This window comes from Cavia porcellus, unplaced genomic scaffold, assembly GCF_034190915.1.
Source record: "Cavia porcellus strain 051 isolate PalLab524CR breed Dunkin Hartley unplaced genomic scaffold, mCavPor4.1 scaffold_4, whole genome shotgun sequence".
NCBI lineage: Eukaryota > Metazoa > Chordata > Mammalia > Rodentia > Caviidae > Cavia > Cavia porcellus.
In genome coordinates this window covers 53,260,566-53,285,297 of record NW_026947487.1, presented here as the reverse complement: position 1 = coordinate 53,285,297, position 24,732 = coordinate 53,260,566, and positions in this window count along the sequence as shown.

The following is a 24,732-nucleotide window of genomic DNA, read 5'->3' as shown; positions in this document are numbered from 1 at the left end:
AAAAAAATCATAAAATGCCAAAAAAAAAAAAAAAAAAGGATGAGAGGAAGCAATAGAAAAGCTGGGTGGATTATTGTGTAGTCAAGGGAAATGATATAACGCAGGACACATAATTTGTAGAATTATTTTATAATAGTCACCTGAAGAGTCAAAGACAAAACAGTGAAAAGTGCAGGAGACCTGCTCACACACTGAAGACCCAGAGGACCCAGCCGAGGGCCTGGATCCTATGGCAATGTCCTACATGAGTCCAGCTGGAGACCTACAGCCCATGACAAGGACTCATGCAAGTCTGTTTCATGCATCTGCCCTAAAGGTCAGCGGTGGAAGTGAGAAAGTCTGTGCCAGTGGGTGAAGGAGCTGTGCCAGCAGCTGAGGGATCTGCCCTGGAGCCAGCAAGCAACGCTCAAGGTAAGGCCCAGGGATCCCCCAAAAAGCACCACAGCCATCCTCAGCGACAGCGAGGTCCCGAGCTCCTCCGAGGGTAACAGCTGAGTTCATGTCAGCATGACAAGCCTCTCCAGGAGAACCAACAGCACCACACCTTCCTTTCCAGGTCCCCTTTTTATGCTGGCAATGACCCCCAGGTAGGCCCTCCACACCGGCCACAACGCTGACCCAGCTCATCTGGGGGTCACATGTGACCCCCAGATCCCACTGAAATTGTTACCATTAAAGGAACCAAAACCAGGTGCAAAGTGACCAAAGCAGAAGGGCCAGGGCTTCTTCTGAGTGACTTCGCTTGGTCTCTCCAGGCCACAGCCCCCACTGTGAGGCTGAGGAGCAGGCCAGCCATGACCAGAGCCCAATGCTGCTCCTGTGACCGCCCAGTCTGGTCCCACATCTGGCTGTCGAGTTTCGCCTCACATCAAAACCTCCCTCTATCTTTCCACCAAATCCCATCCGCCTCAGTCTCAAACCCTTGCCCTGTTCAGCCCCCCGCCCTTGTACCTGCGCCCCTACCCCAGGCTCCTGGCCACACATCCTCAGCTGTGACCTCAGCGGTAGACCTGAGGTAGCTGTGGATGCCCTGGATGGCTAGACAGGCAAGGGGTGAGCAGAAGGCGAGGCTCGTCTGCACTTAGACAGGCGACTATCACAAAACAAGATGGGGCAAGGAAGTGGGAGGGGTGCAAGGGCACCCTAAAGACAGGACCCTGTGTCCTTATCTCCTTCAGTCACCTTCTGGCTCCTCCTAGAATCAGGGTGACCAGTAAAGAAAAGGTTTTGAATCAGTTCAGGACACTGAGGCAGCCAGGACTGTGCAGCAAAGGACACCCAGGAAAGAGACTCCAGGGCTGTGTGACTCGAGGGGAGGGTGTGGAGGGATTTCATAGCAATACACCTTTTACTGTTTACTGTTTAAAACATTAGACACACTGTGCACTTTTTAATCACTCCCTGTGACTTTGCCAATTCCTCCTCCATCCCCAGCTTCACCAGCCTGGAAGACACAAGGGCGAGGGTTTTATTCCCTACTCCCCTTGTTCCAAGCCCCTCCAGGGGGCCTCACCTGTCACCGTGCCCCACAGTGTCTCTCTGCAGTGACCCCACAGCTCTATCTCCAGCGCAGGCCTCTCCTCCAGGTTCTAGCTGTGTGTGTCCATGTGGCTCAAACTGGACATCCACGTTTACCATGTGGGAGACCCTAGTCTTTTCTTCTCGTGTCCCAGAATGGTCCTCGGGGGTCCTTTCGTCCCTTACCGGTGACAGCTCCAGTCTCTGGTCCCTGGCTCCACTTCCCTCAAACTTGCAGGGGTCCTCCTTTCCTGGCACGTCCTCCATTCCATCGCGGGATTCTTGAGCACTCTGCTTTCTGTCTGGGTCCTTGGTCCTTTTCTGGCCTGTCCACTGCTCCCACTTGGTCCCCTAACCAGCTGTGAAAAGGACCCTGGGCACTTTGTGCCTTGTCGGGGGCGGAAGTGGGCACAGCCCCTGGATAGCACTCTGTGGGATTTGTTAAAGTGGGTGCGAGCTTTTCCGTGGGTCAGACTCTCCCAGCATTGTTCACAGCAGGCCAGAGCTGGGAAAAGTTCAGGCGCTCACGGGGACAGATAAACACGACACAGGGAGAACACAGGTTGAATTCGATGCCACAGAAAGAAGCAGGATTCAGCAACGTGGAGAATCTCAAAAGCAGCAGGGAACAGAGAAGCAGGATGCGCGGCACCAAATCAAAATGTGTGGCTTCAGATGGCATCGGTGCTGCGCATCCTGACGGATGCGTTGGTGTCCAAGGCCATTGACAAATGCATGCCAACCAGAGCCTGGAAGAGGCAGGGCTGGGTCAGTGCCGAACGTCGCAGAGGGAAACAGTGACACGCAATAAAGCAGCTTCTGATCCCTGATGGGCGGGCAGGCAGGAGGCAGCAGGCTCTGAGATGCCCCGGCTCTTCCCTGACAGCACAGGAGGGCGGCTCTCGGCAGGTCGGCAGCCACTCACCCTGCCTCTGAGTGGACTCATGGTCTGCCACACCCAGCGTCAGCTTGGCTTCGAGCCTGCCTTGGAAGCTCGGTGCAGTTCCAGGAAGCCGGCTGTCCAGCCCGTTTCTCAGATGTGTAGTCTTGGATGCTCTCATGGTGGAAGAATAGCAGACCAGGTTTTCTGAAATGCCCTCAGCTCAAATAAGCCATTTTTAAAATGCCTGCTACTACTACTACGCACACACACACACACACACACACACACACACACACACAGAACTCAAAAGGCTCTAAAGGATAGGGACTAAACAGAAACTGGTCCTGGGTGAAGGTGATCTCGAAGCTGGGGTGTTGTGGGACACAGGTTAAATACGCAGCCCCACTTGGGGAATGGGTGTGCCTGGGTCAGGAGCATGTGAGGTTGCTGGCTAGTGAAACTCGCTGAGCTGCAGCCTCCTGCGCCGAGCCCCAGGGAGAAAGTCCTCTGCACCAGAAGAAAGGGGAGAGCACCTGGCTGCCTATGAGGGAAATGGGAGACACTCCTGTCACCTGTGCATTCCATGTCCCTGAGAGTGCAGGGCTAAGCATGGTGTATGGATATTTGGCCTCCTGTGTGCTGTCCTTAGGAGCACTGAGATGAGCCCCTGAAAGGCTGCTCGGGTCTCCTGGAAGAGTGTTTCCAGCTAAGGCCAAGGGGGGGGGGTCCACCTGTTAGATGTGGCCAAGTCTTCACAGGCATGGACACACACATGAATATACACAAACAGGCACATACACATGAGTACACACACATGGGTATGCACATATGGGTACACATGTATGGGAACACATGGATGCACACACACATACCCATCCACACACACCTCATCCTGCTGTGCAGAAATCGGTCACTCTGCCTGAGACTGAGGAGCAGCCGCAAGTGACCTATTTCTATTCCCAATGGCTTCAGAATCCATAAAGATCCATAAAGAATTTGAGAAAATGGAAAAAGTGTGAGCGAGGGGAGAGGAAGAGAGGGTGACCGAGAGCTTTTCAGAACCGATTCAAAGGAACAAAATGGAAGATGCACACGGGACGCATGGGACGTGGTCATGCTCAGAGCGAGGGGCGCGCTGGCCTTCAGGAGTGACCGCTCCCACCCAGAGCGAGATAGCAAAGCACTGGGAGAAACAGAATCTAGAAAGAAAAAGACAAAAGCATCTCCGCCTTCGATGGGCAGCGCTCCGCATATGCAGAGGCCACTGTGTGTCCTCTTTGGTCTGGCTAGGACTCTGGGCTGTTGTGAATCAGGTTTCTGCTCGATTTCACTCTGAGAGCACCTGTGTGTTTGGATTAGTCGCCAGTGGTGCCAGCTGCAAGTGCAGTCCCAGAGCAGTGCTGGGTGACAGCGGGCGGGCTGTGCCTTCCCCTGCCCCACAGAGAGGCTTTCAGCACGTTTAATGGCGATGTTAATTTCCTTCATGGTTATGTAATTAATTGCTTTGTATTCCAGCCTCCTTAGCTTTAAGGTCCTGTATCACAAGGCAGCCTCTGGCATGTGAGCCAGGGCAGGGGAAAGCTCCCAGGAACTTTTGGGGAATGATTTCTGACTGTTTCATGCAGGAGAACCCCACTGGAAGCCCGTCCGATGCGGCAGTGTTGGTTCTTCTCAGGTGTCCTGGCACACATTAACATGCATACTGAAACACCCTGTGTTTGCTTCCGGCCTGTAAGAAACAGAAAGAAGGAGCTCGGAGAGGGAGGTCCTGACAGAGAGGTGGTGCCAGGGAGGTGGGAGCCCCAAGGGTGGCCTCAGTCCCTGAAACAGCGTCAGAGCTGCTGGTCTCCAGCGAGCGACTCGAGGTGTGGTCAGAGGTGTGTGCGCGTGTGCCTGTGTGTGCGCATGTGTGTGCGTGTGTAATATCGAGTTAACTTCGGACTGCCTGAATCAGCAGTGTGTTTTTTACCTGCATGTGGACCTGCTGTCAGTCTGCAAAATAAAGAAAAAGCAAACCTCATACGGAAGACGGAAGCACAGAGTCCAGAATGAAACAGCAAAGATAAATCTGAATGCCCAAGTTGTGGCAAGGAATAAACTTACCAGGTAAAATACACAGGTCTGCAGGGGGAATTAAAAATCAGGTTCAGTGAGAGAAGCCTACAGCCCAGGGATGGGTAACTAATTGAAAAATGTGTAACAGGCAAAAAACAAGCAAAGGAAATCTGGCAGAGTAACATTAACATCAAAGGAAAAGACCAAAAGGCAAAGCCATTATTGTAGATGAAGAAGGCCATTATATCTTGATTTAAGTTTAAATTGTCCAGGAGGTTATAAAAAGTCTAAATATTTATGGGTGTAATAAAATAGCCACAAAATATTTTTTAAAGTGACAGAATTATATGACGATCTAGGCAAATCCATGAATACACTTGCATACATTCACGTAACCTGGTTACAGACTGACAGGTCAGGCGGAAAATATTTAGCACAGAAAGAAATATTTGAACCACATAATTAACAAGCTGGATTTAATGGGCATATAATGAAAATGGCTCAATAATTTGAGAATCATTATTTTCATTACAACGGGGAGAATTTCCATAAATATCACGCATGGTGTCACAAAATAAGTCTAAATGAATTTTAAAGAATTAAGTCAGAACAGGCCACATCCTGCGGTTACAGTGTAATCAAGTTGTAAATCAATAAGAGAAAGACAAGAAATATAAGAGAAAGACGCCCTTTAAAATGTATATATTCAGAATATTAAAAGTCGTCTGATTGATACGCCAAGCATCAGCTGAAGAGAAAACTGGAGATGCAGCTGGGGTTGGAAAGATTGGGCCCAGCCCGAGGTGACAGCGCAGCGCAGCGTGTGAGCTACAGTGGGGCTGCTGGGGAGGTTAGGGCTGCGCTGGAGGAGAAAATTAATGCGTTGTTAGTGACTTGCTCCTTCCGTTTTAAGAGTCACGAAAAGCCCAGCAATGAAAGCCTTGGTAGTAAAAAGAAGGAGAAAACAAAGGTCAGACAGAGACAAACAGCAAAGAGAGGTAAGGCAGGAAGGCTCGGCACTGTCAGAAACTGGTCCTCTGGAGAGACCGTAGGAGTCAGCATGCCATGCCTACCTGGCAAGCGTGAAGCCCTGAGTTCGAGTCCTGTATCCCTCCCCCCAAAAAAGACAGAAAAAAAAAGAAAAAGAAAAAAACCTATAAACATCTTCCACCTTCGCCCAATATTGACCAAGAAAAGCAAGGAGGGGAGCACCCACTAGGTCACTGACCTACAGAGAAGAACCAGGCAAACTTAAAGGAAGTATTTAAAATCAGGCAGAATGGAGAAACGTATAACACCAACACCAGCATTTTAGAAATAGGAGATTATTTACATTTGAATTAGAAGCTAGAACAGTCATAGAGGCATCCAGGAAGCTGAACAGCTATTTTTAAAACTTCCCAAAGAAGCCTCCAGGTCCAGCAGACTCTGAGCGTGTCTCTCACATCTGCAGTGAAAGGGCATCGCCAAGCTCAGAAGCTTCTTGGAAACATGAAAAGTGGGAACCCCTCCACTCTCTGATGCCAGGATAACTCTGGCACCCACATCAACCAGGGGCAGGCGACTGAGCCCTCCAGGATGGGCGGTGGCATCTCAAACGCTGTGAGACAGTGACAGTGACACTGATGGCCATCAGGGCCCTGGCCCCTCCTTGGTGGCTGAGTCACACTCATGCCAGGGCTCCTGGCCGCACAGCTTAGATGAGGGGCAAGCGTCTGGGTGGACTCAGGCACTCCTGGGAGTCTGGCTGAGATTGCGGGTCCCGGAAGGGGTTGGCTCCTGTCCTCTGTGCCTGGGAAAGGAGCCTGGGTCCTGTCCAGAGAGCTTGCAGCCTCCTGAGAAAGGCAGATGCTGATGACAAAGTACAGGGCAGGGAGGCTGCCCAGGTCCCCATCTGCAGCTGAGGAGCAAGGCACATGAGTGCCATGGAGTACTATGCAGCCAGAAAGAAGCGCAAAACTGTCATTGCAGGAAAAGTGGGTGATTCTGGAGACTGTTGTGTTGAATGGAAGAAGCCAGGCTCAAAAAGACAAATGCTAGAGGCTCTCCCTAATATGTGGAATCCAAAGAGGATGACAAGAAAGCAGAGGAGGTGGTTATTGACAAGGAAAGGCAGTAGGGGTGGACCATGGGTGGTGCATATGAGCAAAGTATAAACATAGAAGCCCCTCAAATGGGACACTCGGGGGGGAGGCGATGGGGTGAAATGACCCAGGGCGTTCTGTACATGTGCGAGTCTGCCCCAGTGCAGGGTTCCACCTGAGGCTTAGTGAAGGAAGACGTGTGACCCAGGCCAAGGACAAGAGGGCGCTCAGAGCAGGCAGAGGGACAGCATGGCTGCAGGGCAGGAAGTGCCCTGTGAATACCTGGGAGCCCTGTGGGGCGCAAGGGAGTGTGGGCACAATGGGCACAGAGTCGGAGGTGATGTGGGCAGATGGCGAGCTGGCGGGAGTGATGAAGCAAAGCCAGGCTGTGACCTCGAGGCACGGCTTTTTTCCTTTGGCACCTCTGCACTGACCTCCATCCAATTAGGTCGCCCTGAGTTGTGCAGGCTGGGCTTGCATTTGAGATCCTCCTGTCTCAGCCTCCAGAGTGCTGGAATTACAGGTGTGCAGCACCACATCCAGCTCTTTTCCCCCTGTTAAGCTGTACTTTCAGGAGTTGCAGCTCATGAGGCTCATGGTTTGGGCAGCAGGAAGCCCAACCTGGTGGCCCAGCTGCCTGAGGTCCTGCTGGTGGGGAAGTGCTGTGGTGCCAGGCTGGCGGGTGGGTGCCGCAGGAGGGAGAGCATGTGGAGAGTCAGGGGCCGAGTGGCTTTGCCCTCCTGGGGACCAAGGTACAGGGACCTGACCTGACTTCTGACACAGGGACCAAGCTCCAGGGTGCCCACAGGATTTCTCTTAGCAGGAATTCAGGGATGCACCCAGACACCTGGGCTCACAAGTGCAGGGAACAAAGAGGTAAAAGCGCTAGGATATAAACTGTTCTGCAATTGAGATTTTTTCCTTTCCTGAATTTTTGAGGCTCTAGGCCAAATGATAAAAATGAGAGAAAATGAGAGGGAAAAAATGACTCTGTATGTTCAAAACTCTGTATTTACTTTCTTCCTAATTTGATTATTTTCACTGGGTCTATTAATCAGAAGACGAGCTCAAAGCAAATGTGTTTTAGGACCTTCGAAATTACCCAGAAAAATATGAAAAATTTCCAAGACTGAGGCTGTCTGTGTGATTTATAAATTATAATTTTAGGGCCTTTCCGAGGACATCTGCTTAGGAAAGAGAACGGACACCTTCCCACTCCTCCTTCTGCAAACCTCACAAGATCCCCGGAGCTCTGTCAGGGGTGCTCTCGGGGAAGAGGCCACCCTGACCAGGCTCCTACGGGACCCAGGGGACAGAGGGTCCGGAGCACCGGTGCCGTGAAGGGATCTGTGCGCTGTCTGAGGAAACCCGTCAGCCCAGTGGCTGGTCACACTCCAGTGACTCAGTCCTCTACCAGTGCACCTCCTAACACAGGGAACCTCAGGTGTCAAGAGACCAGAGAAGTTGTGCTTGTCTTCCTGGATGGAGTTCCTCAGACCCCTGTGAAAATCTCCCTCATGGGAGGCATTGTCCTGAGCTCTGGGTTTTTATCTGGACTCATGTGGGACATTGCTGTAGGGTTTAGGCTCTTGACTAAATAATCCGTTGCTCTGGGTTTTTATCTGGACTCATGTGGGACATTGCTGTAGGGTTTAGGCTCTTGACTAAATAATCCGTTGCATTTGTCACCTTCACCTATGATGTGAGAAGAGCAATGACCATGGATGTCCAGCCTATGGATGTCCAGTTCTTCATCTCTGTGAAGGTCACTCTCAGGCTCCATGACGCCATCAGTGGTCCTCACAGAGTTTTCATTTGTGACTTCACCTAAACCCCAAAATGTATGTGTATCCTCAAAATCAAGACTCCTGGTGCTTTTATGGTCACCTGTGGAATTGCAGCAATGGTGAAAACTCTGAGTTGCTGTTATGGGTTGAGAACTGGTGGTCAAATTAACGCCAGCTGGATTACATCAGCATGCATTGAGCGGAGATGCTCCACCTGAGGAGGGTGCCAAGATAAATAGGTGGAAAAGAAGGGAGGTGTTGAATGGTTGAGGCGTTAAGGAGGCATTGTGGGTTCTCCTACGAGTTGCTGTCTGAGCTGTTGGTTCGCCTGGAGAAGTTTTGGTCCTCACATCGAGCATTGGTTCCTGGCTCCAGAGGGGAAGATGTGTGCTGCTTGGTCTCCAGGATGAACTTGTCACTCTGCTTCCTGGCATGTACCCGACTGTGCTTGTCGTCAGAGGAGCTTGGGGCCTCAATGTCCCTGAGGACAGCTGTGGTGCCTTTCAGGCTAGCCCTGCTTTGTTGTGAGTGTGACTTCTCGGCTCCAGCGTAGAACCCTCATCCCACGAGCACAGCTCCTTCATCCTGCTGGCATAGACTTTCTGGCTTCCACCACTGACCCTTGGGTCTTCCCGGCACAGATCCATAAAAAAGACTGGTGTGAGTTCTTCTTGTGGGCTCTGGACCTCCAGTTGGACTCATGGGAGGCATTGTCCTGAGCTCTGGGTTTTTATCTGGACTCATGTGGGACATTGCTGTAGGGTTTAGGCTCTTGACTAAATAATCTATGTCTTTGGTGTTACGGATAGATTTCCTGCATTTTCCTGTGTTAACTCCCAGTGAACATTATAAAAATATTATAAACTCCATGTCCTAATCCTAGTTGTTCTCTGTGTACAACTGCTGACTACAATAGTTGCTATTATGGCTTCGGTATGAAGTGTCCCCCAGAGCCAAGCATGGCGAGCTTGCTCCCCAACACAGTGATGCTCAGGGGTGGAGCCGGAGAGGACACTGGGGCAGGAAGGCATGATGTCACCTGTGACTCCATCCACCAGGGAATGCAGCTGAACCTGTGTTAGGAGGTGCACTGGTAGAGGACTGAGTCACTGGACTGTGACCAGCCAGGGAGAATCCTGTTACTGCCCTGTCAGTGCTCTCTGCTTCCTGAGTGGCATGAAGTGAGCATCTTTTCTCTACCACGCCCTTCCACCATGATGTTCCTAACCTAGAGCTTACCAGGGGCTGAACCCTCTGAAACCATGAGCCAAAGTAACCTTTCTACGTGAAGGTTTGTGTGTCAGGGCTTTCGTCTCAGGGATGGAAAATCGGTCACAGAGATGCACAATGTTCCCCTGTGCAGCTGGGGTGGAATCAGGGAACCTCAGGTGTCAAGATACCAGAGAAGTTGTGCTTGTCTTCCTGGATGGAGTTCCTCAGACCCTTGTGAAAGGCCCTGGGGAGTCTTATTTCCTTAAGGGCCCTCAAGGATCCAGGGACGCCTCTGTCTGTCCCCCAGGTTTCAGGTATGAGGGCACTGAAGTTCTGAGGTGGGAGAGATTGTCAGGCCGACGCACTGGGAGTGAATGTGAGTTAGGCTTCAACGCAGGGCCTGTCTGGTCTGAAGACCACTTACCCACTCACGCCCTCTGCCAGCCTGTGCCCTCCTGGGGGATGCTCCTTTCCCATGGCAACAGTGTCACAGCACCGCCTCCAACAGGGAAAGCTAGGAGCAGCCCACAGAGCAGCTGTGTGAACCATTGCAGGTTGCCCAGCAGCCTCAGCTGTGCTAAGGTATGTGTGAGTGTGTGTGTGTGTGTTGTGTCTGTGGCAGAGATTCTTTGCTTGTCACTTATTTCCTTTTTATAATGTGTGGAAATTGAGCATTTTAAATTTCCCTCCAATTCTTCAATTAAGGGGGGAGATCATGTTGCAGCCCCCATGCCTCCTGCAGTCCCTCCCTTCCGACCACGCAGCACAGGTGCAGCCTTCCCGATGTCCTTTGCATCCTCAGGACAGGAGACAAACCCCCAGGAGACTTCCTTTGTGCAGCGGGAACAGCAGGCTGGGGACATCTCTCCAGGACCTCATGGGAACGACCACTCCCCAGAAGTCCAGGAGTTCTCCCGGTGTGTCCCTTCTGAAATGTGGAGAAGGGTCCTTGTTGACAGGTTTGTGGTGCCAGCTTACACCAGCAGGGATGCTGATGTATTTTGGAGGAAACACGGGCATTTTAGGAAAGGCAGAGTCATGAGTAGTGCAGGTGCTAAGACCTTGGGAAGCTGAGGCTGGTCAGCCAGACTATGGGAGCCTCAACATGGAGGTGGCACTGCTGCTCCCTGTGCCCACTGCCCCTGGTGTCCAGCCCTGCTGTGCGGCGTGGCCACACCCTTCCTTCCCGGCCAGGCAGCTTGGGTTCCAGGACCACAGTCTGCACCGAGGCTCTGCCCACGTCTGAAGTTGGGCACCGCAGTGCTGCTGGCCTGAGTGATGTGGAGTAAATGGTCATCAGAAGCTGTCTGAGCCCTGCACTGTTCTGAAGTGGACAGTGGAAGAGAAATGTCCAGTCCAGCTTGCCGACCAGCTGGCTCTAAAACCTCTGCTGACTAATTCCAGTGAGGGAAGGTGGTCCGCATGCAGAAGCTGTTTCATCTTTCAGCCCTGAGCATATCAAAAGAGAAGCGTTAAAAAAGCTTAACCTGGAAATTTACCTGCTGGACCTGTGGCTCATGTACTGCAGTGGTTGCCATGTGGACCTGTGAGAAACCAGTGCTAATTTCGCCAATTCCGCTATGATTCACTGAACCCACAGCCAGGCACTGCTCAGCTGTAATGTCGCTGTCTTTCTTATCACCACTACGGACCCCTGGAGGGCTGGGCACTGATGAAATCCCCGGGTCAGGGTCAGTTACAGGGTATGGCTCTGGTATTACTTGTCAGCTGGGCTCGTGACTGTAGCACACAGGTGTGGTTAAAAAACGGGGACCAGTGAACCCCTTGGTGAAACCAAAGCCCAGGTCCATCCCACGCTTTGTGACACACTTGAGTGGAAACCCCAGACAGGAGAGCCCATGGGTGCGAAGCCCCCTTCACCCCCAGCGCCCACCTGGGCCCCTGTGGAGAGGCGTATCCCATGGCGCTGCTGGCCCTGGTTTTACAAGGGGAACCAGTGGCCCTAATGGACCATTGATGCCCGCTGCCAGGACGTTGGTTTTACGCCAGCCTTTAATGCTTGCGGCTGAAATCCAGTTGCTATTTCTTCCCAAACCGGCACTCCATGTTGTCAGCTTTATGAGCAGACCCACATCGCTCTGCGGCTGATTAATAGCCAATGATTAAAAATAAATTGTTTGTGAACACCACGCCATTCTAAGAACGTCTAAAATAGCCCCGGAAATTGTAAACAGGGCCAGCCAGGCCCGGCCAGGGCCAGCAAATGTTGGTGTCTGTGATGAGCTGTCCCCTCGACACTCTGCCTGGTGCAGAAAGCTTTCTAGAAAACACAGCATCTGTGAGATCCGGGTCATCAGCCTGCGGAGAAAGCTGGCAGGACACAGGGTTCTGTTGCTGAGCCGTCACTGGCACTGCAGTGGGTGACTCGGGGAGCCTGCCTGGGGCTGCGTCTGTTGCGGCCCAGTGGGAACCAGGGCACATTCTCTACTGATCCGGAGACCCGGATCCAGCTGGCCTCTGTCACCCTGCGTTCCCAGAGGATATCGTGGGGGCAGCCACAGGCCTGACAAGCAGCAATTCCAGGGCTTCCGGAGAGTAGGAGAAAAGGCCACTGTGTCTGAACCTCTGCATGTGCCCAGGATACCTGGGGAAGAGGCAGGAAACTGATGTTCAGCACGGACCATGACCAGCAAAGGAGCCAGCCTTTGGGGAGGGCGTGGAGGGCCAGAGGCTCACAGGGTTGCCCAAGGCTGCACACATGATGGGGGACCCACTGGGACCCGGTTTCTGCCTCCTTCTCAGGGCTACAGGGCATTGCTGGGAGCACGGATGTCTCGGTGGATGAAAGGCAGAGTGAAACCTGCCGCTGTCTTTTGATGACCATTACCTTCAGCTCTAGAGGTCCAAAAAGGTCTCATCCCCGGTCCACATGGACACAGGAAATGGTGACACACCAGCTCACAAAGGCTTTAGGGGGCTGGAGGTTGAACTCAGGGGCCACTGAGCCAGTGAGCCACACCCCAATATTTTCTATTTCCAATTTTTTTTTGCCTTAAGAAATGTTTTATTTTGGGGGTGATTTATTTTAAAAAGCAAAACAGCAAAAAGGATAGAGATGATACAGAAGTTTTTTAAACAGTAGGAAATTAACACTGGTTAATATATTGCATGTCAGTATCTCAGAACTGGTGGCTGAGGTTACAGGATCTAGGCACAAAAAGCGATCAACAGCCACAGCACACTGTCCCTTGTGATGAAATAAGAGATCTGTTTCCTTTTTCAAGACAGCAGCTCACTAAATCTCCAGGCAGAATGCAGCCTTTCAAGCTGCAGTCCTCTGCCTCAGCCTCCTGGGTGCTGGGCTCTTAGGTTTGGGACACCTCATGGGGCAGAGTGGGAGACCTGAGTGCAGCATCCCCGGCAGTAGTGGGTGGCCTCGACGTTTCTGCCACTGGGGCTTGCTCACTGGTGCTCATTTCTCGTGCTGTTCACTGGATTTGTGTTTTTGGGACCGGCTGCTCTCAGGGAGAGCTGGGATGCCTTGGCCTGGAGCTTTGTCCTGACAGATGTGTGGGGACAGAGGAGTGGCTCTTCCTCAGTGTCTCTGCATTAGCTTTGTGTCCCCAGCCATCTCTGCTCTGTCCTGGGCAGTGTGGTGGGGACTGGGACAAGGGAACCCAGGGGCTCCCAGTGACACGGGGGAGGAGCGTGTGCAATGGGGCCTTGGTGACCCCTGAGGTGGAGATGCCTGCAGCAAGTGACAACCTGGCCACTGGACAGTGAGGAGGAGGATGCAGCCCGGGTCCCACCATTCGGGAGCTAGGGCCCTTCAGGGTGGGAGGGTGTCGAGGACTCCCCTTTCCATCCCGTCCCTCCAGAGTCCACTTGGCGGAAGTGCAGCTCCCCTGCAGCAGGTGCCCCAGGGCAGGAGGGGGATAGCTGGGGGATGGGCACTGGCTGCTTCCTGCAGGCCGAGACCCTCTGGCTCCAGTCTGCCCCATCCTGCCAGGGGCCTGGCCAGCCAGGGTGGGATCCTGCATTGGCCTCCTGCTCTTCAGCAGTGACAGTTCAGAGCAGGAACTCAGGGTTGGGAGCCTTGGAGGGCAGGGATTCAATGCAGCAGACAGGTGAGGTGCTGAGAGAGATGGGGACACGGTGGAGGACCTGCCTTTAGTGACTCAGAGAGGACAGCACTGCCCTTCATTGTCACGCAGTGACCAGGACGGCCTTGCTAGAGTCCTGGCCACCTGGGCGTCTCTCTCTACCCTGCTTTCAGTCCCTCTCTCCTTTCCTTCTTTCTTGATTTCTCTCTCTCATTTGTTTTCTTTCCCTCCCTCCTTTCCTTCTTCCTCCTTCTCTCTCTCCCTTTCTTTCTTCACAGGTTTGCCAAAGAGAAGATTCTCGAAGGAAAGCATGCCCACCTGAGAGTACAGTGTGCACAGAACCCAGGCTCTAGCTGGTGCTCAGTCCTGCAGTCCATCTGCGTCATTCCCACCTGACAGGAATCCCCGTGGCCGCGGTGCTCGGTCACAGGATTCATCTCCACAGAAAACTTCATCAAGTCGCCGGGGAGCGGCTCCCTCATCATGGGGGGTACACGGGAGCCGAAGCTGCCCTTCACTTCCCGGCCAGCACCTCTGTCTCAGCCGAGGACCTGCTCTGCGGTTAGCAGTCGGGCATTGCTAACACTTGGGGTGTGCTCTGCCAGGCCTCACAGGGTCACTGGGCTGTACCGGGGTGAAAGGAAGCCAGCCCCAGGGTCACCCCCAGGCTTAACACATGGGGTACAATCCGGGGCTGAAGGTGCAGTTATTCCTGGTGATTTAAAATTTCACAAGCAAATTTGTAAACCCATCAGAATTTAGCAATAAATAATGACTATTATCTCCCACTTATTTTTACGAGTGCCTTAAGAAAAGAATTAATTCTGTTTTACAGTGGTATTGATCTGGAATTCCTTTGGAAAATTTGCTATTTGACTGGCAAGGAGCTGAGTGTGGTGGAACATGGCTGTAAACCCAGCCCTGTGGGAGGCTGAGACAGGAAGATCATGAACTGGAGTTTACTCAGGGCAGTTTAGAGGCTTAGTGAGACATTGTCTCAAATGAATAAATAAGTAAATAAAAGTGCTGGGAGTGCAGCTCCGAGGAAAGTCCTTGAATTCAATTCCCAGCACCACATGTGAGTGCGCACACACACACACACACACACACACACACACAGCAGCAGCAGCAGCAGCAACAGCAACAGTAGAGAGCATTTAAAGGGAGGGAGAGAGGGAGGGAGACAGAGGCTGGGGGGACTCGGGCGCTGTGTCCCCGTGATGCATCCACCTTGCAGAACTTTGGGTGACGTTTTCATGGTTGCCTTGGTTGCAAGAGAATTAAATCAGAAATTATTTTTACAGCTAGAAAACAAAACCCCAGATACATCACTGCCTGTAATTAATTACCTACATTTACCAAAACATAAAACAAAGCAAAGCAACAATTTTCTCCCTGGGATAAAATCGGAGCCCAAATCTTATGGAATAAATAGTGATAATAAAACACTCAGAATCTGTCACACAGCTAAATTGACCTTTAAAAGATCATCGGTAGCCTTAAATCAGTAAGAAAAGCAAAAACCAAAGACACAAAAACAGCCAAATAAGTTTTTAAAAAAAGAGGACCCCACCTAACATTTCAGATGGAAGGTACTAATAAATGGGAAAATAGGAATTCACAAATCAGAGAAGTGTCAAAAAGTAAGATTCTTGGAAAAAAATCTGAAAAATGGATGAGCTGAAATCTAATTTAATTGTGGAGACAAAAAAGCTGTAATCACAAAAAGACAAGTTTTGAAATTAATAGAGGAAACAAATATCAAGCACACAGGTGTAAGAGGTAATTTTGACCAAATATGTGCATAAAATTTGGGAAGCCAGCCAGCACCTGGCTGGCTTTAACACTCCCGGGTCTGGCCTCGGGGAAGGAGAATAAGCAAAGGTGATAAATCGTCAAAAAAGCAGAAATTAAAGACCAGAAGGTGCTGCCCCCACCACGGAGCAGGCTCAGGACATAGCTCCAGGGCCCCGCAGGCTTCTCGGGGCGGGCACGGGGAAGAATCCAGGTTCTGTGTCATCCCAGCGTGGGGAGTAAAGAGGAAATGGAACCTTACAGGTTAATTTCATTCAGGAATCAGGGTACAAAAATATTAGAAACAGGTTTACAAAATTTAAATCTGTATTTACAAATAGCACCTGTGACAAAGTAGGGAGCTCTGTTTTTACAGAACAAAGATGAATTCATGCTAGAAAACTATCGATTTAATTTTATATGAAGAAAGCTGAAAAAAAAAACACTATTGAAGCTGAAAAAGAAAAGGCACTTACTAAAATTTGCATCAATATCCAACTTAACAACAGTTTAATAAAACAGTAGCATGTGGGGCCAACTAGATGCAGATGCCTCTCTGTGTGAACCCCAGTCGGACCTAAATCATGCACAGAAGGACGCTTGCCTAATGATGCTGGCCTGGAAGACCAGCACAGCGGGTAACACTGGGTACCAGAGCCAAGGGACCAGGGACATTGTTAGAGGAAAGACAGGAATAAGGGATGGGAATGCCAGAGAAAGAGGGAAAACAAAACAGACGAAAATGGACTTTCCGCAGGAAGGGATGCAGGGCGCTGTGAGGATGGGGAGTAGGGTTACTGGGAAGGAGCCTGTTTGGTGACTTAACGGGTGGCGCTGGGGCGATCTTGGATGGCTTCAATCCACCTAAAAGTAAAGTGAGGACTGGGAACAGCAACAAAACAGACCCTTCGCGTGCAGCAACAGTTAGTGTTCTTGTGAAGATATCCTGCTCCACTGCCCGCCAGTGGTTGACAGAAATCCAGGAGACCCTCAGAACCCTAAAAGCAGTTTGTAGGGGCCTCAAGGAGTAGAGCCAGTATAGGTTTGGACCCACTGAGTCCCTATACACACAGCAATTAGAGGCTCTGAGGTCCCTTCAACAGTGTGGACAGTGCAATCCAGGGCTACCGTACCCTCTCTCGGCCCCACCCCGGGGTGCTGGGGACGCGGGCTCCAGCCTTGGGCTGCATCGCTGAGCCTTGCTGAACAGTGTGAGAGTGGGGGAGGGGGCACGAAGGTTCTCAGCTTGAATCGCAGGCTTTGGCAGGCACTTGGGAATTATTTTCCTTAAATACCTAATAATTAAATGTCTAGCTGTCAGTTATAACTATCTTCTTGTATCTATTCACATACTATGTGCTATTGTGAATGTCAGATTGTATCTACTTCTCTATTTACCTCCACAGTATTACCGATCACATGCATGGATGGCAGCTATTTACTGTATCTGCTGTGTCTATACTGTATTCACTGTATCTGTTTACATTTATTCAAATACCACACCTAATCCACATTCACTGTATTATCCTATTATATTCATCTATCTATCTACCTATCTATTCTACTATCACATATGTCTACCTATTATCAAGTATAACTATTGATCTATTGATCCTGCCTATTCTAACAATTAGATCTATTCTAATTATCTATCATTATTATCTATCTGCCTGCCTGTCTGCCTATCTACCTATCTATCTGCCTACCTATCTGATCAGTCTATATATCTGTATGTCTGTCTGTCATCTTTCCTGTTTCTTCCTACTGGAAGGGCAGGGGGACAATGACAAACCAGCCAGCAGTGGACAATCCCACCACTGCCTCTACCCCTAATTACCGCTTCCCACTAGCAGAGAATATCTAGAACATCTTGACATATCAAGCAAGCTGTCAAAGATGAGTACAGTCATTTCAAGAGAATCGAAAATCCGTTTTAAAAGTCCCCTCTGGCCAGCTGTGGGACAGTTTGAACTTCCAAAGGGCTAAGAATCGTAATGAGCAGAAACCCAGCAATTAGGTTCTAATTCATGAATTCCTGCTGGTGTAAAGGAAAGCACCAGTCAGCGGCCTTTTAGAGATGATTCCTTGTCTTGAAAATTGGGTACAAAATCTGTCACTAACTACACAAGAGGGAGACGAGAGGTGCTGTCTCCTGTGACATTACTTATCCAGGTAATCTCCAAGTGCCCAGGAGGCCCCTTGATGAAGCGAAGGCAGGTATGGGTCCCCACCCATATGAATGCATGGCCTGGTGAGATGCCGGGACAGCTGACGACATCACCGTGCCTCTGCCCAAGGGATAGTGCTAGGCTGCGAGCATAGCTCTGGGGATAGCTGTCAACCTACAGGAAAAGGCCAGGAGAGAGGCGATGCCCTCAGCCAAGGAAACACCGCCCACTTTTCATCCAGGTCCACTTGGGCCCTGCCCATCTCTGATCCTTCAGCAGAGGCCACAGAGAGAGACGCAGCTGCAGAAGCCACTTGGATGGGCACACCTGAGTAAGCCTCCTGAGGGTGCTCCCTTGGCTGACCAAGCCAGGAGGAAATGCAGACTCCTGGAGCCCATGGCAAGGAAAGGGACCCTGAGGACCAGGCCGAGGGAAGGGGCCTGAGGCTGCCTACGCTGTAGCTCTGTGAGGGGCTGGTGAGACCTCACCTCACCGGGGTCACGAACCTTCACCTTTGCTTGGGGTGTTTTTCTTCATGGATGTTTTATTTTACAATAAAAATTTAACAATAGCAGTAGAGTACTACTCTGCTGTAAAGAAGGATCAAACTGAGTCATTTTTAGGGAAACAGATGCACTTTGAGACCTTAATGTTAAGTAACGTAAACACGGGCTTACATGTTGCATAATTTCTCTTACCCAAAAAACCCAAAATATAGTTAAATCAAAGAGCAAACTGAAAGAGATAACAAGAAAAGAGGAAACAGGGAGAAGGATTTTTTTGCAAATTAAAAGGGGATCAGGAGATGGAGCAAAGAAGTGGGGAGGGGAAGAAGGTGACAAAGGGGGCTGTTGGGGTCCCCACCCAGGTCTGGGGCTTTCTGATCCCCACTCCTTATTCTGTCCACTCTGAAAACACAGGGAACCTGCGAAAGGTGCCTGACCCTGAAGCGAAGCTCCACACACAGGTGACAGTTCTGAACACCAGTCACCCACCGGGTCGACATCTGGAGCGCACAGTCACACACAATCACCAACCTGAGTGTCACAGGTCAAATCAGAGACAAAATAAATCAGAAAAAGGCTAGGAGCTCCTCCAGGACAGCTCCGAAGGGCAGCTTCACAGCAGGGAACTGCAGGGGAGCCCAGGATGGGGCCTCGCACCCCACGCTGGGGGTGGGAACCAAGAGGTCAGAGCTTTGCACGAAGCCCGCTGTGCCCAGGCTCACGGCGATGGGATGTTAGAGGACGCGGGACCGCTTGAAAGCAGGGGCCACTGGGAAGAGATCTTCATTTAGCAGCACTTGGTCCTTTTGCTTAAAGCTGTTTTGTGCTGCAATTCAGCAGAGAAAGGACCCTCTCCAAGGGAATGCTGTAGGCACTGTCTGCCTAATCCCTGCAACATCAGAGTGGTTGGAGTTTTTAAAGAATAAAATTTATGTATCTGTTTCTTACAAATTGAATCCCTTAGATGTGTGTTGCTGGCTATCAGAACTCTTTGGAAGCTGATAATATTTTTAACATCAAAGTCTCCAGGTGAGAGAAAAGATAAACCCAGAGGGATAAGAAGCAGACAGAAACGGGATTGTTTCTCTTTTCCCTACAAATAAAACAGTTCCAGCTTACTGCTGCTAATCCTTTCATGCTGCCAACATGTAGAAAAATCAGATGAGTGTTCCTTCACACCCACCAAGCCTGCTGATAGACCGCTGGGTCGGTGACCTTGGGTTAGGGACTCCCATATGCTCCCGGGGAGATGGTACCAATTTGCTCTGAACAAGGAGGCACAGCCCACTTCTGTCACCTCATGAGAACTTCTCTGCTTCTGAGCCTTCCACGGAAGCTAGCTCTAGCCTTTGGCTTGAGGGGTTCACTCAGATGATCACCCTCATGCGCCCCAGGGCTGTTTCCCTGAAGGGCAGTGCTTGGTGGCTCGGATCCAACAGTGTTCAGTGCATTGGGTGAGGTCCACAAAGTGACACTGTCCGACAATCACTGCAGGATGGACAGGTGCAGCGCTCCTAGCCCCTCAGAATCAGACTCAGCAAAGAGTGCATGTCCTGCCTAAAGCTCATGGTACCTAGGTCCACATCTTCGTTCCCCGTCAGGGAGCCACCTGCATGTCTCAGGACTTCTCCCTTGTCAGAGAACCACGAGCCTCTGAACCACGCTGTGACGTGCACTTCCATGCAATCCTGGGCTGCAGCTATGATCTCTCCACCAAATAGATGCTCAGGTGACGGTGACCGTACTGGTGCTTTCCTTCCTTGACTTGCCCTGGTTCTCTCCAAGCAAGGAGCTCCCACTCCAGCACAGGGCCTCCTGTGTGGGAGTCGGGCTTGTGTCTTAAGAAGGTGCTTTGGGATCTCTACTTCTAAAAAAATTAAAAACTGAAAAATCCGGGGCTGGAGGTCCAGCCTAACAGGGGGAGGCTGGGACTGACTGAGGCTGGTTCCTGTGGTCAGCATCTTGCCAGATCTGGTGTGGCAAAAACAAAATCACCTTCACTTTGCCTTTGTTCCCACTGCAGGGCTGGTCCTGAGCAGGCACAGAAGGAATGTCCTGTCTGTCTGTCTGTCTGTCCCTGTGTGTCACCTTCTGCCAGGCTGCCTGCTTTTCTGCAGAATTCCTCCCTCAGGAGAGGAAGTGATGAGCAGACACCAGGATGAGCACTGAATGGAAAATGCCCATGGCCACAGGATGCCAGGATGCCAGTCAGCCTGAGGGCATGTAGGAGCTCAGTAATGCCAACACTGGTCCACTGGCCTTTCCCTCTGACGTCTGGCCACTCCTGCTTGCCCTGATGGCTTCTGGAGTTTGTCTGAACCTGCAGAACCTCTCAAGGGCTGGCGGTCTGTTTTTTCCCAAAGATCTGGGAGATTAGGGCATCTTGGGTCATTTGCCCAATTTCTCTGCATCTTAGTTTCTTATTTTTCTCAGTAGATACCTCAAAGAACTGTGGAGGGTGAGAAGCAAGGCGGGGCACTGGAGAAGGGCAGCCAGTGCTCCGGGACCGTGGGCATGGCTATCCTAGGGGGACACCCAAGTCCTCAGGCTGCTGCTCCCCTGCTGATGCAGGGGCTGAGACTCTGCAGAGGCTGAGGGAGCAGAACCATGGGTGCTGCAGGCATAAGGAGGCCCCTGAAGGGGCACGGGCCGGGCGCGGGCAGGACTCCTCTGAGTGGAGCACTACTCTGCAGTGAAGAAGAATAAACCTGAGTCATCTGCAGGGAAACGGAGGCACCTTGAGGCCGTACTTTTTACTGAAATAAGTCAGATACATAATTTAGGACCACATAGTTTCTCTTATATGAGACACCCAAAGTACACATAAATTAAAGGGTAAAATAAAAGACAATAGGACAGAAACAAGGAAGTGGGACTTTTGCAAATGGGAAGGGACTAGAGCTGGAGGGAGGAGGGAAGAGAAGGGGTCAGGGAAAGAATGGAGCTGTGTTTCATGTGTGTGCACCTGCTCCTCAGGATGAATGGCCTCAGCATGCACTGCAAACACAAATGGGCCAGCCCAGAGCACACACAGCCTGGGGCGCTTAGCTTCTGCCCTGCACTGGGAGTCCACAGTCCCACTTTGCAGATCCCTGAGGCAAAGCCCACAGGGCTCTCACTGCTTCCAGGCAGTGGACTGGGTCTGGGCCCCCACACCGCAGTCAGAGAGAGCAGCGTTCCCAGGGGGAGCTGCACAGGGTCAGCCTTCATCAAGGGGAATGAAAGAAACAACCAATCGCAGTGTACCCTGCAGGCCCACAGGTGGAGGAGGAGAGAAAGGGGGTCAGAAGGGACACTGGGTTTGTCCCCACTGAGCAAAGACCGCAGGGTCAGGCATGCTCTGAGCTGAGACTGGAAGATCCAAGAGTGACCAGGACCTCGCACAACTGCCAAAAGCCACACTCAGCATCCAGGGAGCACCGTGTCTGAGGTGGGGCAGCAGCAGGGGATGCTGGGGCACAGAGGCCTGAGGTGTGGCAGCACTGCCCGGGCGGCAGGCAGAAGAGCAGGGCGTCTGGTGCGGGGCGGCCACACTGATGCAGAGTGGATTGGAGCCAGCAATGGTTGGAAAAGCGATGTATAAATATTCCCCAAGAGAGTGCAAAGTGTAAGCTCAGTGATCCCAGCAGCTCAACCACTCCAAGCGCAGGAGTGTGAAGGGTGTACACACACACACACACACACACACACACACACACATGACATCTGAGCAAATGTGACCCACACATGTGGGTACATAAGCAGGACAGTCATGTGCACGCACACACAAAGAAAAAGACTCCCAGGAACCTCACAATCCAACCTCACAAGGTGACCCTGAGTGAGCCAGACGTGGGGAGGTTTGTGGCACAGGGTTAATCTTGTCCCCATAGCCGCCTTGCTGTCTGTGCTCGTGTGACCCACTCCGAGGATTTCTGCTTGGGCTGCAGGATGGAGCCTTGTTTTGGTGCCTCGCACCCTTTGAGCTGCACACAGATGCTGCCCACACGTCCCTGGTGTCCCACTCCCTCGCCTCACTGGGGCTCTTTCCTGAGACACGGGCCCTTGGTGCCTTCCGCTTGCACGCAGCCATCTGTTCCCAGGCTGCCGTCTTTCCATCTTCCAAGGCTCAGCGTCCTCAGCCTCTGGGTATCTGTGGATTTCACAGATGGTTCAATCACAGCAATGCTCACCTTCTTAGCTCACCCTGCCCATCTCTAGTGCTGGTTTGGATGGAGTCCACTCTGGATGCAGTGTGATGGGGACGTCACCAAGGCAAGGAGGACACAGCTTTGCTGTGGCCTCGAATACACATCTCAGGGCGTGAATTAGAGAATGGATCAAACTTTCTGAAGTCCCAAGATGCTGGGAACCGGACCCCTGGGAACCCCAGAACTTGGAAAAGTCTTGATGACCTCACAGACTCTTGGCTGTATCACTATCCCCGACCCCCTAGACATGGTCTTGGCCAATGTTCTACCAGCTACAAAAGTAGAGTGCACAGAAAAGTGGGCTGTGGAAAAAGGAGGGTGTTGTTTGCTCTCTGGAGTTTTATTTCTACATTCTATATGTACATATATTATTTATTTTTTTTATTTAGGATCAGGATCTCATTAAATCCTAAGTTGCCCAGATTGGGCTGGACCTTGAAATGTTCCTGCCTCAGCTTCCCGGAGTCCTGAGATGACCTGCACGAGCCTCCACACCCAGCTCCTTTTGAAGATTTTAGGAGTAGAGTTGTGGTTAAAGAAAAGCAGGAAGCAGGTGTGGGGCAGACTGCTGCTTAAATTCCTCAGAGCACGTAACTGAGCAGACCATAGAAGTCTGTGAGCTGAATGGAAGAGCCGTGGGCCTCCGGGCTAGATTTGGTGCCCATTTCCATGGAGGGAAGAGGAACGTACCTTTCCCTTGGGGCAGAGAGATTTGATGTTTTGGTCTCCCTGGTAAAAGTGAAGTTTCGCGTAGCAGGATGCACTCAAAAACAGTGCCAACGTTAAACATCAGTCACATCCTCTAAAGATGTCTTCATACACAGGATTTTAAGGTGCTGTAAAGAACGATTTGCTTATGAGACACGGGGTGTCAGGTGGCTGATTTACTTTGAACTTTTTTTAGGAGTTAGGGATCATAAAGAAATTTTTATAAACAAGTCACAGCTTTGAAACAGCTCAGCTGTACAATGCACTATTACCGACAGCTCAAGAAGTATTTTCACGGCAGTGATGTGTTTCTGTGCACAGAGAGTAGAAAGAATTTTTGCTGCTTGAGTTCTATTAGAATATTTTATTCATCAATTCTGCTTTGTCTGCCATACACGAGCACAATGTGCAATCTTTGTATCTTCAAGCACTTTCTGTTGGGCTTTCCAGCTTCTAAATGTGCTTTCTCCACTCCTTTTCCCTCCCCTGACATCCCCCCCCCCCCCCCCCCGCGCTTTCTGAAGAAAACCTGCCTCTCTGTGTGTGGGACTAATGTAAAATACTTGGATAATCTAAAAACAAACAAACAAACCAACCACAAAATCACTGTCTTCTTGAAGTGGCCATGGGAACACAGCTTTGTCCATACAGAGGAATTCTTTGCAGTAGAAAATAAAACCCCCAAAGTGAGAAAGGTTTCATTTAGCAGTAAACTTAATTAGGAGCAAAGATCACAATGGTGAATGTAACAAAGGATGAGGAATGGTGTGGTTACAATGTTACAGAATCACAGGGGATGCAGCAGATTCACTGGACCACTAGAAACATGAGGTGAAGAGGCCATGAAGGAGAAGTCCAGGCCTTTGAAATACCTTACTGTTGTGTCTCTGAAGTTTGGGGTTCTGTCTCTGAAGCTATGGAGGGACTCTGGGACCCAAGAGCCAGATAGTCAGCAGGGACAGCTGGAAACCAAGGGCTCCAAGTTCTCCGCACAGGAGACACTGCTTTGGCAGGTCACAGGCAGGGAAAGGAGACCCATCCTGAGGCTCCCAAAGCCTCATGTGGTCCTGGGCAGGGCTGTGGGAGGCGATAGGACCGTGGGGGTCTATGCTCATGAGTGGACGAGTTGCTGAAGGGTTGGTAGCCAGGTGCCATGCTCGGAGGCGGAGCCTGGTGGAGGAGGTGGTCCCTGGGGTGTTGCCCAGTAGGGTCTTCCCTTCCCCACCTTTGATCATCACTAATTCCTGTCTACCATGTCATGGACTGTCTCTCCTCTGCCACATCCCTCTGCCATGCTGTCCTGCCTTGGAGCCGGCTCACTATGGGCTGAAACTTCAATAAATAACTACGTAAATCCAAATGAACCTTCCTTTCTTAGAGTTTCTTGGGGTTGTGGGTGTCAGGTATTGTGTCCAGTAAGCAAAAAGTGACTGAGACAAACCATTGCTGCCAGCCACATGACCAAATGAAGAGCAAATAAACAATGGGTTTTGGAGATAAATGCACAGGGTGCCGTCTGAGCCCCTAGTGAGAGCCATCCCACTGGTTTCCACCAGGAGGCCCTGGGGTAAGCCCTTCCCTCACCAGGCAGCAGCAGGTGGTTATGCAGGGGACAGCCCCCCAGGGATGAGCACGTCGCCAGAAGTCTCCCTGTCTCCGCTTGGTTCTCTCTAAATGGGGGTCTATATTGTGCTCATGAACTGAGACCTTATATTGCTCAAGAGCCACTTCCTGCCACTAGCTTCTCTTTCACCTCAGTGGTG